The 6,356-nt window shown below is 38.1% G+C and overlaps 1 non-coding gene across 1 annotated transcript; it reads right to left on the bottom strand.

The window, feature by feature from the left end:
* Nucleotides 1-5,004: 5,004 nt before the first annotated feature.
* On the bottom strand, nucleotides 5,005-5,111 carry LOC120080671. Its single transcript, XR_005482621.1, has one exon. It is a non-coding gene; the product is annotated as a small nucleolar RNA R71 (small nucleolar RNA).
* Nucleotides 5,112-6,356: the final 1,245 nt, after the last annotated feature.

The following is a 6,356-nucleotide window of genomic DNA, read 5'->3' as shown; positions in this document are numbered from 1 at the left end:
GTAATGACACTCCAAAGCAGACAACCAGCTCTCTCAATCTTTAGTTAATTTTTTGTATTTGTTGAAAGTTAAATTGTATATACAAAAGCAATTAAGATTTTATTTTAGGATGATTTTGATACGTAAGTAGTCAACTACTACTTTGTAAGTATAAATTTTGTTATTTTCTTTGGGAGCTAACTATTATTCATACTTTGTGAGCAAGACTTAGATTTAAATTTTTGTGTTTGTTGAGATCTTAATATATAAAAAACAATTCTTGTTTGTGGATAAATTATTATAATGTCGTTTTTAACTTTTTGACCGACATTAAAAATGGATTGGACAATAGAATTTTTAAAAAAATGGACAATAATTTTGGACTTTAATGTCAGTTGTCAATTGACATTAAAGCCTTTTAATGTCAGTTTTAAACCGACACTAAAGACTAGAATTCTTGTAGTGCGCATGTCTCTACATGAACGATTCAAGATCACATCGTTTGTCTTAAATAATAAGTGGGGCATATCCATAGTGTTTCCAAGATAAGGTATCCAACCCTATCCCAATACTTATATACCATTTTGGGTTATTTACTTAAATTTGATTCACTTTTATGTCTGCACATAAAGTTCAAGTATTCATGTTATAGCCAATGGTTCATTAGTTTATTGGATTTAGGTTTTAACATGTGCAATTTACATATTCAATAACAATTTTTTTAAAAAAATAAATCATGCAATGTTCCGGAATTTAGTAAATTCTTTTTAAAAGTTAAACTTGCAGTTCTTAGGTCTTCGAAATATTTTAGGAAGAGACTTGAATAAGACTTAAGAAAATTCTAGCATATAGGATTTGAATGAAGTATTCTTGACAAATCTAGGAAAAGAACTTTGTGGTGGACTTGCTAAAGGAATCTTTAGCTTATGCTTGAAGATAAGTATTGTTTAAATTTGAGGGTGTGATAACGGGCAGAAATGCACGTTATCATAGTGCTAAGTTATTAAACAATGATGGATTGCGTTGATAAAATATGCTAAATTGCATCCATTAAGCATAAATTCTATAATATTGCGATCGCATACGTTCAACGTATTAGAACTATTGATTTTTGTATTTTTGTGCAGAATATGCGTTAACATAATGCAAGAGTGCGATCATAGGAAATTATGGTCGAGCGCAACTTCACCGCAAGACTTTGCGTTGATCGTGCTCACAAAAAATCGCCCGAGAAGGGTCGTCGCAACTTGGTCAACGCAATGTGGTGGGCGCATCCGGGTGATAGGATAATTAAGAGCGATGGGACAGAAAGCTGATGACAGTCGGATCCAAATTAAGTTGACAGCCGATAATGGTCACGAAGTACATTCAGTTTTATCGGTGATAATTATTTGGCGTGTCAATCAGGAATTAAAGTTGTCCCATCTGTACAACCGGGAGAAAGAAGCTGCCTTTTTCCATTAATGCCTTATAAATACCAAGTGCATTCTTCAGAAAAGGGTTGATCGATTGACGAGTTAATCAGTTGCTTCTGTTCATAGTTTTCTTTTCAAATTTACGGCGGAGCAAGAGAAGAGTGGTGGCACTGGAGATCGCCCAGGGAAACTCGAGAGAGAACCTTGGGTTGTAAGAGCAGAGAGCGGGTCGACTCTCGCGAGAGCGAGAATATCTTTAGAGCACGGGTAGAAATAATGCAAACGTCTGGCAGCAAGAAATTGCTACCAGGCTCTTTACAACTTGCATTGTTATTTTGTACTTCATCTCATATCTATTCAATGGAAGTTCTATTTCTACATCTTCTCAATCTCTTAATACGCATGAGTAGCTAAACTAGTTGAATGGGTTAAGAAGAACTAAGCTAACATGACCTAGGAAGTTCATTGCTTGTGATTGTCTTGTTTTATATTGTGCAAAATACCCTCTAGAGTTACTCGAAAGAGAATCTAAAGAAAGAACCTAATGTCTCGAGAGAGCTAGGTTAGAATCTGAACTCGAAAGAGCAAGATTAGGCTTGCATAAACAAGAGATAGGGACTTAGAGATAAGCTCTGTTTGTCAACTTGCATCGAATGCATCCTAGAATGGGAATGATATTATATGGTCGAATATTTGTGTGAATGTCATGTTGTCATCGCATAAATAGAGATAGAGGTTTATGTGTAAACCCTGTAGACTTATCGCATATTTATCGCATGCGTTCTAGCCTTAGAAGTCGTAGCATTCACGTCGAGAGGTGGTTTACTATTGTATGCATGTTGCATGATCGCAAAGCATAAACGCATTATAGGGAGTGTTAGCCGATACTTTTCTCAACCCGTTCACCGCATATTCATCGTATTTCCCGTTTACCAACTCTTTTCAAACTTTGCCGCATTCGTTATTTATTTTCATCAATGCAAATAACAAACCCAACGATTTATTTATTTAATTGGTTACCGCAAATCTTCATAAAAATCACCAACGCAACTATTTTCACAAGTCCCTGTATTCGACCCTGGACTTACCAGGAAACTTAGAGGAATTTACACTTGAATTCTGCTAGGGAAACTTGAGTGCACAACACAATCCATCTATGTATATCATACATATTTCCATTCAATAAAATAATGCATCAAGTTTTTGGCGTCGTTGCCGGGGACTTTGGCAAAATAATTTATTAACGGTAATTTTTTTTTTATTTCTTTACAGAACTCTCAATCGCTGGCAAACTACGACCCGGAGATTGAGAGAACCTTTCGAAGGAGACTACGAGACCACCAACAACAACCACAATCCAATAAAGAAGAAATGGCAGAGCAGCCTGGAGGTGGAGCACCAAATGATAACAATGTCATGAAAAATCCGATTCTGTTGGCAAACGATCGCAATAAACCCATTAGGGACTATGCATCGCCAAACCTTTATGATTTCTCTCTAGGAATCATGAGGCCTGCCCTCGACAGAAGTAGATTCGAGATGAAACCGGTGATGCTGCAGATGATCCAGACTGCATGTCAATTCAGAGGAAGGCGTGGCAAGGATCTGCACGCTCACCTCCGAAGTTTTATTGAAATTGTTGACTAATCGTTGATAGGTATGATTGATGATGTTCTATGCTCAAAATAATGCGATACTACTGCTATATATGCATTAATTATGAATGTTCACATAGTATGTCATGCGTTGTCATAAGTTTCCTTACGATGGAACCAAGTGTAATTCCACCGCAAGTTTCTCGGTGTGATCCGTGGTCGAACTCAAGGACTGTTTTAGATTATTGTGATATGTTCATGATATATGCGACCAGGTTTTCAATCTTTAAAAATGTGTTGTACAAGTATATAAATTACGATAAAATAAAGTAAAGCAGTAAAGATACGATAATAAAATAAAATACAATAAACCTAAACTAGATGATACAAGATACAGGCTTCATGTTACAAGACGCTGGGGTCAAGGCTGGCTATGAAAGTTATGTAAAGACGTTCGTCTTATGAACAGAATAGAAAGAGAAAGATAAATAATATAAACAACGCAAGTTCTCAATTGTGTTGAAGCTAGAAATACTGTTCCACTCTTCTCTTGGCGTACACCTTTTAGTATCGGCCACGCTCCCATATGTCTGTGGTGAAATAGAGAATAACGTAATGTACGCAAGGTTGCTTCCATGTCTTGAAGTACTACTCGCTTTAGGTAACGCATTATTCTAACCTTCTCTTGATAGATCCGAATGGCATCTTCACTTCTGTTCTCACAGGTGAAGATGTCGTCTAGCATGCCTTAGCTAAACGCATTTTATACCTTTAACACAGATTAAGTACTTGTTTGATTCATATTAACTATCAAGGGATTGAAAAGACATCATAGAGAAAATGATTAATGGAGAAACGGAAATAGATAGAGAATGGTATATGAAAGCTATCGAAACATTTAATATATCTATTAAGCATTTGATACATTGTGTGTGAATGAAAAGATAAAGAGAAAGTGAAATACAACGATGAAAGAGATAGAACAGATACAAACAAGTGCCAATGTCTTGGCACTGATTTGATGGAGATCTTCTTGCCGGATAGGATGGATTTGATGGTAGGAAGAGGTCCCTCTCAGGCTTGCTCCACCGGTAGCAGAGATCCTTGCACAAAGCTTCCGATCGGGTATTTGGCAGAATAGTTCTGAGATTCACCTCTCGGCCTTATCTCGTCTTCTTCCCGGATATCTTCAATTAAGCACTCAGCTCAGCCTTTTCTCTCAATACTTTAGCAGCAATTTGCCCCGTATCAAGTAGCATAAGTTTTCTCTGAAATCTATGGGGTATTCATAGGTGCAAGTCTTTGACTCCGGCCTTGTGGTCCCCACTGATGTTTATGGTAATTCCGAAGATGGAGGGATATTATTCCTTCTATTATGCAATCAGATCATCAATTCTACACAACCGTTAGTTGTATACGTGTCTTAATCCTCCTCTTTTGGGTTGCTCAGCTGCATCTTTTGATCGTGGATTTGTATGCGGTGTTGTTTTTATTACCGCATGCGGTTGAAAGTCAGCTCTGGATCAACTGTCGCATTGCGTCGTCATTGCGATGATCGTCTTTTCATTGTTGATTGACGGGCACAATGTGACAGAGATGCGTTGATCAGTTTCTTGTGGCCTTGAGCGCAAGCGGTGACTTGGTTTCCTACAAAACAAAGTAAAACTCGGCTTGTCTTTCATCTTTATGGCATTAGTGGGTGTAATTTCGATCATTTATAATTATTGTAATTCTAAATTAATCTTCATACAATCGTCACATATTTACTAACTTTTGGCCACAATATCTAGATAAGGTGGCATAAATAACTTGTATTTCTACAAGTTATCAGAAATCTTCAATACTCTTGTGTTCCCGAAAATCTCTACTAAGAAGTTCAACTAACGTTGTTTCCATTTTCTCTTTGTGATCAAGCTAGGAAATGGGCGTATTCACTCGAACCAAGAGAGATTACTTCTTGGGAGCAAGTAATGGAAAAATTCATGAAGAAGTATTTTCCACCTATCGAGAACGCAAGACAAAGGAAGCATATTACTAATTTTGAACAAGATATGGACGAATCACTCAGCGATGCTTGGACGAGGTTTAAAAGGTTGGTCCGAGATTGTCCACATAATGGTCTTCCAGACTACCTTCAAATAGAAATTTTCTATCACGGTTTGAATCCCGCTTCGTAGACCACTACCAATGCGGCAGCCACTGGTGGTCTGCTTGACAAAACTTACGATGAGGCGAAGAATATCCTGGACCGCATCTCCAAGAACTATGAAGACAGAAGGAAGAGTAACCAGAGATTGAGACTTAAAGATTCTGACACAGATAACGGTGTCATTGTTTCATTACAAAACCAAATGACCGCAATGATGAATTTAATTCAAGGAATGGCAATCAACAGCCCAACACCGCAAGGTGGGAAAATCAACGCAATAAGTCAAAACACCGCAAGGTATGCGACTTGCGGTGATGGGCATGCGATGGAAGATTGCCCGCAAAATCCACAGTCTGTATATTTTGTAAAGAATAATCCCTTTTCAAACACTTATAACCCCGGGTGGAGAAACCACCCTAATTTTTCTTGGAAGAAACAACAACAAAATTTTCAATCTGTGGCGCAAAAAGAAGGACCACCAGGATTCTTCCAAAGCAACAATGGTCAACAGAGCAACCAAGCAAGTAGCTCACAACAACCAACGCAATCTTCTTCTCTAGAGAGCCTATTTAAGCAATATATAGAGAAAAACGAGACACTGCTTCAAAGTCAGGCTACATCCATCTGCAACCTCGAATTACAAATGTGCCAGATTGCAAGTGAGCTGAAAAGTAGACCGCAAGGGGCGTTGCCAAGTTCTACCGAACTTCCATGCAACCCAGGGGGATCAGGTAAGGAGAAATTTCAGGTTGTGACATTGCACAGTGGAAAGACTGTGGAGGGGGAAAATAAGAAGCATAGTAGAACAACTTCCATCGCAATAGAGCCTGAGATTGCGGTAACACAAGAAGAAGAAAGAGAAAATGAAGTAGTGGAACCTGAGGTTGCATCGACTTTAAAGTTAAATGAAACGGGAACCATGAAAGTTCAGTTACCACCTTTCCCTCAGAGGCTAAGAAAGAAGAAAAACGAAGAGGTACAGTACCAACGCTTCTTATCTATGTTAAAGTAATTACATGTTAACATTCCTTTCAGTGAAGCGATTGAGGAAATGCCTGTCTATGCCAACTTTCTAAAGGACATGGTAACTAAGAAAAGAGGCACCAGAAAATTTTCCACGGTGGCATTAATGCAAAGTTCCAAATTTATTATCCCACCGAAGATGAGCAATCCTGGGAGCTTCACTATTCCTTGCTCCATAGGAGGACTCTATATTGG

The sequence above is a fragment of the Benincasa hispida genome, chromosome 6, assembly GCF_009727055.1.
Source record: "Benincasa hispida cultivar B227 chromosome 6, ASM972705v1, whole genome shotgun sequence".
In the NCBI taxonomy this organism is placed as follows: domain Eukaryota; kingdom Viridiplantae; phylum Streptophyta; class Magnoliopsida; order Cucurbitales; family Cucurbitaceae; genus Benincasa; species Benincasa hispida.
This window is presented reverse-complemented; position numbering and strand designations above follow the sequence as displayed.